Source organism: Emydura macquarii, unplaced genomic scaffold (genome assembly GCF_026122565.2).
Source record: "Emydura macquarii macquarii isolate MOO-44397 ecotype Brisbane River unplaced genomic scaffold, CSIRO-AGI_Emac_v2 contig_2456, whole genome shotgun sequence".
Lineage (NCBI taxonomy): Eukaryota > Metazoa > Chordata > Testudines > Chelidae > Emydura > Emydura macquarii.
In genome coordinates this window covers 27,968-37,362 of record NW_027132593.1, presented here as the reverse complement: position 1 = coordinate 37,362, position 9,395 = coordinate 27,968, and the positions used below count along the sequence as shown (strand labels likewise).

Here is a 9,395-nt window from a genome sequence, read left to right as displayed (position 1 = left end):
AAAAAAAAATACATCGAGAACTTTAATGCACAATGGGAGGCAGGAAAAACTGGCACCTCCTTGCCGGCTGTTTGGATCATTACTTATTCCAAGGGAAGGATATCTCCTACAGTGCCATCTGTACCACTCACTGCAGTACAACACCCCCAAATCCTGTGCTGGGGCATTTGAGTCAAATCTGATTCGTAGAGAGAAGGGCGTTCTACTGAGCCCCCGGCCCTGCTCCCAGAAGCACAGCACCCCCTAGTGCTGTACAACGACAATCAGGGCTTTTCTCAGAGCCTTTTTCATCTCCCTGTTCCTGAGACTATAAATCATAGGATTTATCAGGGGGGTGACCACTGTGTAAAACACGGACACTACTTTGTCTAGGTTGAAGGACTTATTGACCCCCAGCCGGACATACATGAAGATAATGGTCCCATAATAGATGGAAACCATAGGAAGGTGGGATACACAGGTGGAGAAGGGTTTCGTCCACTCCTTGCCTGAAGACATCTTGAGAAGAGCACCTACAATGTGCACATAAGAAGCTATGGTGAAGGTGAAGGAGCACAGGATGACAACAGAGGTGAGCGTGTATCCGGCCATTTGCTGGACATAGGTGTCGGCGCAGGAGAGTCGGAAGAGCGGGTCTGCATCACAGAAGAAATGATCTATCCTGTTAGGGCCACAGAAGGGGAGTTTGGAAATCATGAGGGTGGGTAGCAAGGGGGAGAGGAAGCCACAGACCCAACAGGTAATGGCCAGGTTGAGATAGAGCTGGTGGCTCATGAGACTGCTGTATTGCAATGGATTACATCTGGCCAAATATCGATCATAGGAAATGGTGGCCAAAAGGAAGCATTCAGTGGTCCCTAGAGAGAAGAAGAAGTACTATTGAGCAATGCAGCCACCCACGGTGATGCTCGGTCTTCTGGACAGGAAGTTGGCGAACATCTTTGGGACAGTGACCGAAGTGTAGAAGACCTCCAGGCAGGACAAGTTGCTGAGGAAAAAGTACATGAGCGTGTGAAGTCGAGGATCAAACAATGTCAGTGCCACAATGAGGCAGTTCCCAGCCAGGGAGATGGTGTAGATGGTTAGAAAGACCAGGAATAGGGACATCTTCACCACCCATTGAGTACTGAATCCCAGTAACATGAATTCTCTCGCCACTGTCTGGTTGTCCTGTTCCATGTCTCCATTATTCTTGAAACCTGAGAGAACCATAGAATGACAGATGTTAGGGATGCGATGACTCAAATGCTATACCTGCCATAAGTTATAGGAAATTTAGGAAAAGAGAGAGAGAAAGAAAGAGAAATAAAAAGAGGGAGAGATGCCATTCTGGTTTCAATCTTTGTATAGATTAGGGCTGACAATTAATCACAGTTAAAACAAGCAATTAACACAAACTAAATCAACTACAATCACAAAATTAATTACAATTAATTAATTAATTAATTACAATTATAATTAACTACATAAATAATAATTGCGATGAATCACAGTTTTAATCACACCATTAAAGAATAATAGGATACCAATTTCAATTTAATATAAATATTTTTGGATGTTTTCCAACATTTTCAAATGTACTGATTTCAGTCAACACAGAATACAAAGAGTACAGTGCTCACTTTATGTTATTATTTTTATTACAAATACTTAGGATGTAAAAAAGATAAACAAAAGAAATAGCATTTTTCAATTCACCTCATACAAGTATGGTAGTGCAATCTCTTTATCATGAAAATGCAACTTACAATGTAGATTTTTTTTACATAACTGCCCTCAAATATAAAACAATGTAAAACTTTAGCGTCTATAAGTCCACTCTGTCCTACTTCTTGTTCAGCCAATTGCTAAAACAAACAAGTTGGTTCACATTTACGGGAGATAATCTGGCCCGCTTCTTATTTACAGTGTCACCTGAAAGTGAGAACAGGCATTCACATGGTACTGTTGTAGCCAGCGTTACAAGGTATGGCAGATATGCTAAATATTCATCTGCCCCTTCATTCTTCTTTTTTTTTTAAATCTTTTTCCAGTGCAAATATTTGTAATAAAAGGTCACATAAAGTGAGCATTGTACTTTGTATTCTGTGTTGCAATTGAAATCAATATATTTGAAAATGTAGAAAAACATCCACAAGTATTTATAATAAATTTAAATTGGCATTCTATTATTGTTTAACAGAGCGATTAAAACTGTGATTAATCACAGCTATTTCTTTAATCTTGCAATCAATTGCGATTTTCTGTTTTAATCGTTTGTCGGCCATAGTATAGATAACATGTTTGAAAAGAATAAGAGAATTGTCACTGAAATTTTGGTTTACTGAAAAATGGAGCTGTGGTAAATGAAGATTGTTAAATACTATAAACACATATGAATAAAAGATTACTTTGAGCCAGGTAACTATAGGCTGGTTAGCCTGACATAAATCCTGGACAAAATAACTGAAAGGCTGACACAGGATTAAACTGATACAGTAGGAATATTTATTTAAGGAAGATTAAGGATTTAAATAGAAACAAGAGGGTGTGGTGGAAATGATTACAACAGAAAAAAAAATCATAAAACGCAAACCTGATTGTTTGACTGTCGTCTCTGATGGTTTTGACTATGCCAGGGTAGACAATAGAACTTTGCATTACCCCACATGTTTTCCAAGGAGGGGTGACAAGCTCCTTCTTCCTTGAATCATCACTGAGATACATTATCTCCTGGTGACTAATTTCTACTTCTCCTCTGTCAGGCCTGCTTTCAATATCAATACATTATTCCTGAAATATTATCCATACATATATCTTGCAATGCTGGTGTGTTTGACAAGTCGTGAGCTTTCTGTAGATACTTGGCATGTTACTCATTATGGATAAAAATACCCTCTAAAAAGTGTCTTTGGTGTAGTGAGTTTGCCAGGTCTCAGGTGAGACGTGTGTGCAAAGAACAGGAAACTCTCAGCCATGGGGTCTCTGGGTGACAGAAGGTGATTAGCCAGTGGGACAGACTATCAAGGGAAGTGGTGGATTCTTTTGGCTCGTCTACACTTAAAGGTTAGGTCGACCAAACTATTTCACGCAAGGCTGTGAAACATTTCACACCCTGTGCAACATGATTATGTCGACCTGAGCCCCAATATAGATGCCACTAGGCTGATGGAAGAATCCTCCATTGACCTAATTACTGCCTCTTGGAGAGGTGAATGCAGGACAGTGGAGGATCTTCCATTGGTGTGATAAGTATCTACACTATACGTAGTGTTGTAGCTCTGTTGCTGTAACATATCTAACATAGCCATTGCCTAGGTGTTATGGGGTCTTCAGATTAAGACTAGATGCCTTTCTGGAGCGTGAGCTTTAGCCAAACACAAGTCATTGGGTAACTGGATGAAATTTAATGACTGGTGATCTACAAAAGGTCAGACTAGATGATCCCATGGTCCCTTCTGACCTTAAACTCTATGGATCTATTAAACATTTAGGAAAAAATATTGTGAAAAAATGTCATAATATAGGAAATTGGCTCCATATCAATCAAGTTCAAAGTTTCAAAATTTAACCTTAAATTGGACCAGCTCTACTCACCAACACATGAATGGACTATTTTTTTTTTGGGCGGGAGGGATGGATCTTCGAGAGGGGCTAAAATCAGATGAGTAGGATCGCTAATCATATATAATTTTCCTTTCTTCTCACTGGAGACTTCAAACTCAACACAATCTTCTCATGGCAGAAATTAATGCATGGATTCTCAAAGGCGTCCACTCTCCCATCAAGGAACAGATCTATTGCCTTTGAGCTGAAATATTATAACATTTCCTGCACAGATTCATTAGGGTCTACTGAATACATAAGAAACAAAACAAAAGGCTACTGTTCCATCACTGACTATGGAATGACCAATTTTGTCTAGCAGATAAGTCACCGGACTGTGTCAGAGGACCTAGGTCACCTTCCCAGATCCAGGCATCTCCATCTTTGCTCCAGGCATTAAATGGGTCTTTGAAGAGAGCTTAGAGATCTAAGGATGGAACACACCCATAAGAAAGCTAGTCGTGACACACGTTCTCATATTGCAGATATATTATATTTCCTCCTGGTGTCTCTGTAGTTACTCCAACTAATTGTGGAGCATATTTTACAGATAGTCAGGGTGTAAAATTAAATACATAATTAAAGATGTGCCTGCCTTTTCATAACCATTTGGACAACGAAATATATATGGTGGATATGATGGTGACACTTTTCACTCACCTTAGTTTTAATTGTCCTTTCTGTCATTCTGGTATAAATCAGGAATCACTTGACTGGAGTCATTGAGGCTGATTCTCCTCTCACGCACCCCGATGCAAATCAGGAGTTACACCACGGAAATCAATGAGACCAATTTTCCTCCCACCCCCAATGGTGTAAATCAGGAGTCACCCGACTAATGCCACTGGTGTAAAAGCAGCATGAGAGTCCAGCCGTTAGTCCCTTTTCTCGCAGACCATTCTTGAAGCAATGCTGATTTTTTGTGAGCATTTGCAGAAGGGCTTGGCTGATACTCAAAAATTCAACTTTTTGTTTCAATTTCACCACCTCGAGTTTAAAAGACACTCACCATTTCTGGCACTGAGGTGAGGCGTCTTGGTCTTGGAGTGGTTGACGCTTCTTCATGAAATGCTAGAAGATTTCAAACAGGCTGGTTTTCTGGCTGTATGTCTGTGGGAAAAAAAATCTAGAGATCGAGATGAAGTTACTGGCAATATGTGCCCTGTTTTTTTTACAAAATGCCATTTATCTCAGATGTACTAAGTAGCAGAGCGGAGAGGTGGTATTTATTATTAGACACGAGCCCTGGGGAGACAGACTCTAGAGAAATCTAAACGTTTGGTACACTGTATACACAGATAAGCAACTTACTTTTAATAAAGCATATCAAAGTCAGTGGCTGAAATCCTAGCTGTACTGACATCAGTGTTAAAACTCTGATTTCATCCAGTGTGTGCATTGTATAATCCAGATTCTGGCATCCTTACGTCACATTGAATAGTTCCTTACTCTGTAAGGAGATCTGTGGATATCAGTGGGACTGTTTGTGGAATAGAAACCAATAAACATGAGTAAGGGTGGCAAAGTCAAATCCTACAATCTTTAATGGCAGCCAGATTCAACTCTATCTGCAACAATGTAAGTCAGCGTGTCCTAAATCCCATCATGGAGTTTAAACGCTTAGGTCCAGCCTCCTATCTTTGCCTGCAATCCACAGCCATGACACCTCTCCTGGAGGTAGGCACCTAAGCCATTTCTCATGAAAGCAGGATGGGCACCTACCTATCTCCACACAAAACAGCCCTGAGGGAAGGAGGCTTCCCTTGTAACCTTTAGGCAGATGGTTTGAATATTCACCCTGCATCTGGGAGATCCTGTCTCCAGTTCAATTCCCAACAAGAGAGATTGAGAAAGGCTCATCTCCTGAGCAGTGTGGTCTTTATTTGGCACTATCGGACATCCCACTGGTGTAAGTAGAAGGAAAATCAGGCTTACAACATGCTCATTTCATGATTCCAACAGAGGTATCTTTCTGGTGCCCCTACTGCGGCCTACATGTATCACAGGCAGAAGCTTATTCTTTTGTCCTCGTTGGACAACTCAGCTGACATATGTAATGAAATGTACAGCCCTCTAATTTAATAAAATGTATCATGAATCGTCTTTGAACAATGAAGATAATTTTTTAATAGAAAGTCATGGACAAACAGGTGAAATTTGTCACATCAGGCACTAACTACAAATGACTAATTCAGCATGTTGTAGGGCTTCTGGAGGATTATTTCAGTGACTGTTATTAAATTGGAATCCAGCAGCAAATGGACATCTGCAAAGCCAGAGAGCCTGATAACTTGATATCTTTTTTTGATTTCAAGTTTGCCTGATAAAGATAACGGTGTTGATGTAATATATTTAAACTTCAGTCAGGCATTTGGCTTAACAAAGCCCTAGCTGGGATGATTTAGCTGGGGTTGGTCCTGCTTGAGCAGGGGGTTGGACTAGATGACCTCCTGAGGTCCCTGCCAACCCTCATCTTCTATGATTCTATGATGCTATATCACACAACGTTTTGATTAAAAGATGGAACAATATTAAATTAACATAGCAACAGATTAAATGGAATAAAAACTGGCTAACTGATAGGTCTCAAAATGTAATTGTAAATGGGAATCATGACCGAGTGGGTGTGTTTATCATGGGGTCCTTCAGGGACTGGTTCCTGGCCCTATGTTATTTATTATTTTTATTAAATCCCACTAAGTGCTTAAATACCTTTAAAAATCTATTCTGGAATCTTTTGAATTTTCCCCGTGAGAAAATCTGGGCATCTTTAAAGTAGCCGTCAGGCTGGAATAATGGCAAATAATGTTTGCAACCCAGGGGATTCACATAAATATCTTATATTTTATGTATTTATGCATTTTTAAAACTTTTTTTGCCTATATTTAAAAAAAAAAAAAGTGACCATCTCTACTGCAAACACCTAGGCGCTTGAGTTACTTAGGCATGTGTGTTGTATAGTTGGGTAATTTTTTTTATTATTATTTTATTCATTTATTGCTTCATCCAGAAAACTGAAAATTCAGGGCAAATGATTGGTTCAGGAATTGTGCAGCATCGGTCGGCAAATAGGAAAAGCCCATTTCATGCCTACGTTAGACATTCGGTGCATCCCTCTAGCCCAGTGGCTAGCCTGGTTCTTTGTGATGTGGTATGGCCAGGTTTAAATCCGTCCTGTGGAACAGCACGTTGTGTTTAGAGCTTCTCACCGCCAGATGAGTGCTTTAACTGCTGGGCTATTTTGGAGTGTGTAGCTCTTACTTCTCCTGCTGAAGCTGTTCTGCATTGTATAAATACTTACATATGGACTGGGCAAGAGTCTCAGGTTAACTCCAGAGTCTGGCGATTAAGACACTCAACTAGTACAATGGAGGTTCATTAGAATCATAGAAGAAGTCTAGGGTTGGAAGGGACCTCAGGAGGTCATCTAGTCAAACCCCAACTAAACCATCCCAGCCAGGGCTTTGTCAAGCCGCACCTTAAAAACCTCTAAGGATGGAGAGTCCACCACCTCTCTAGGTAACCCATTCCAGTGCTTCACCACCCTCCTAGGGGAAACATTTGTTCTAATATCCAACCTAGACCTCACCCACTGCACTTGAGACCATTGTTCCTTGTTCTGTCATCTGCCACCACTGAGAACAGCCTAGCACCATCCTCCCTGGAACCCCCTTTCAGGTAGCTGAAGGTTGCTATCAAACCCCCCTCGTTCTTCTCTTCTGCAGAATAAACAAGCCTAGGTCCCTCACCCTCTCCTTGTAAGTCATGTGCTCCAGCCCCTAATCATTTATGTTGCCCTCCGCTGGACTCTCCAATTTGCCCACAGCCTTCCTGTAGTGGGGGACCCAAAACTGGACACAATACTCCAAATGCGGCCTCACCAGTGCTGAATAGAGGAGAATAATCACTTCCCGTGATCTGCTGGCAATGCTCCTACTAATGCAGCCCAATATGCCGTTAGCCTTATTGGCAATAAAGGCACACTCTTGACTCATATTATTAGTTGATTTTTAGTTGCTTAACCACAGTTACTCCATTTTAGCTAGCCCCTTTGTTTTTACAGACAGGCCAGGCCATTCCACTCTGTGCAAGGATCATGGAAAGTTTGCTGGAATGCAGAAGGAGAGGAATGCAGAAGGAGATAAGCCTCGGACAGATTAAGCAAGCTATGTAGCCTTGATAGATAAGAGGTAGCTAACTGTAAAGTATCAGCAAAAACACCTTATAAATAATGTATATTTTTGTAAGTAGAAATAGAGATAATATAGGCCAATAGTGAATGAGGGAATAGGTTTAGGCCCTTGTAATGGGGATATGTATGGTCTTGTCATGAATGTTTAAGTAGCAATAAGGTATAAAACTGTCTGTAATCCTTTGTTCGAGGTCTTTTTCCACTGTCCACTTGTGGGCTTGGGAATTGACCTTCTGCAGAATAAACTCTTTTGGAGACTGTCCAGCCTGAAATCCTGTGTGGGTCTCTTATCGGTGCAGGGTAACGAACCACACTTGGAATCTTTTTCCAACACCCCCAAATTCGGGCCCTAGACATCTGTATCCAGCATTAGAAGGGGTACCCCATCTTCAAAAAACAACTGAGGACCTGCTAGACTGTGGTCCCCGACAGAGTTATTTATTCCAGCAGCGTAGGAGTGAGTGCCTGTTGAACAGCCTGGGACAGGGCTCGGTATTTGTCAAATTCCAGCAGTGCAGGAGTGTGCCTGCCTGTTGAAGAGCTTGGGACAGGGCTTAGTAGCTGTCCCAGATCAAAGCACATTAGAAATCCACTGTGCATTAACAAAGTATTTTTGCAGTCCCTTGGGATAAGAAACTGATTGCTAGCAATCAGAGGACTAACAAACAAACAAAATCCAAAAATATGTTTAAGAGAAAAAAAAAAAAAAAAAAACCCAAACCAAAAGCCCATCCACAGGGGAGGAATTTAAAACCCTGACCTCTCTGCTATCTATACAAGAGGAGACTCCCTTCTCCTCTGCTTTGCAAAAATTTGGTCCCAATCCATGGACAAGACAAGCATTAGCAGACGTCCACACAATTTCCAATTTAGAGGATAAATTGGCCCAGTACCTGGTGGTATATAACCCATCCAGTCCAAGCAAAAGGGAAACTGAGGTACACCACCTTGTAAAATAAATTCACCCTAAAACCTTGAAAGGTAGAAGCCATTACAAACCTGGCCTGCCTATAAAACAAAAAACACAGGAAAATATGAGGGTAATTTGTCTGTTTTGCCTGCAATCAGAAAGGAGATATGTAAAAGAAAAGGGTAAGCAATAATCTGTCGCCCCCCAAAGGGGGTAGAAAAGTGTTCTTTTTATCCTTCAGAACTGCAGGGAAAACTGGTACCAGTGAAACAGATAGAGAACAAAACCATGGATCTACTGTTGCAACAAAGATTGTGTTTTGTGTTTTATGTTTTGTGTTGTTTGTCTTGTTACTAACATTGTTGTGCATGGTATTGAGAGGTACTGCATGAAGCAGAAAAGAATCAAGAAGCACTGTAACTGTATTTACAAAAACATCCTCTATCAGGTAGCAAATAGGAGAAATAAAGGGTAATCAAGATCAATGAATTTGGAAGGAAAAGGGGTCCTGAAAATAGATGTTTTTGTAGTATTATAGTGCTGAGGGGATGTAATTTTGAATTTTAAGTGCCTGAACTTAGGATGTACAAGCACTTTTGTAAAACAGTCAAATTCATTCCAAGTAATACAGGTTTCACAGCAAAATAAAAAGGATACATCAATTTTAACTGATTATATCTAATTTCTAGAACCATCTGCACTGCCAAA

The 9,395-nt window shown here is 40.6% G+C and overlaps 1 pseudogene; it reads right to left on the bottom strand.

The window, feature by feature from the left end:
- Positions 1–243: 243 nt before the first annotated feature.
- On the bottom strand, positions 244–1,179 carry LOC137162729 (olfactory receptor 11H2-like; annotated as a pseudogene).
- Positions 1,180–9,395: the final 8,216 nt, after the last annotated feature.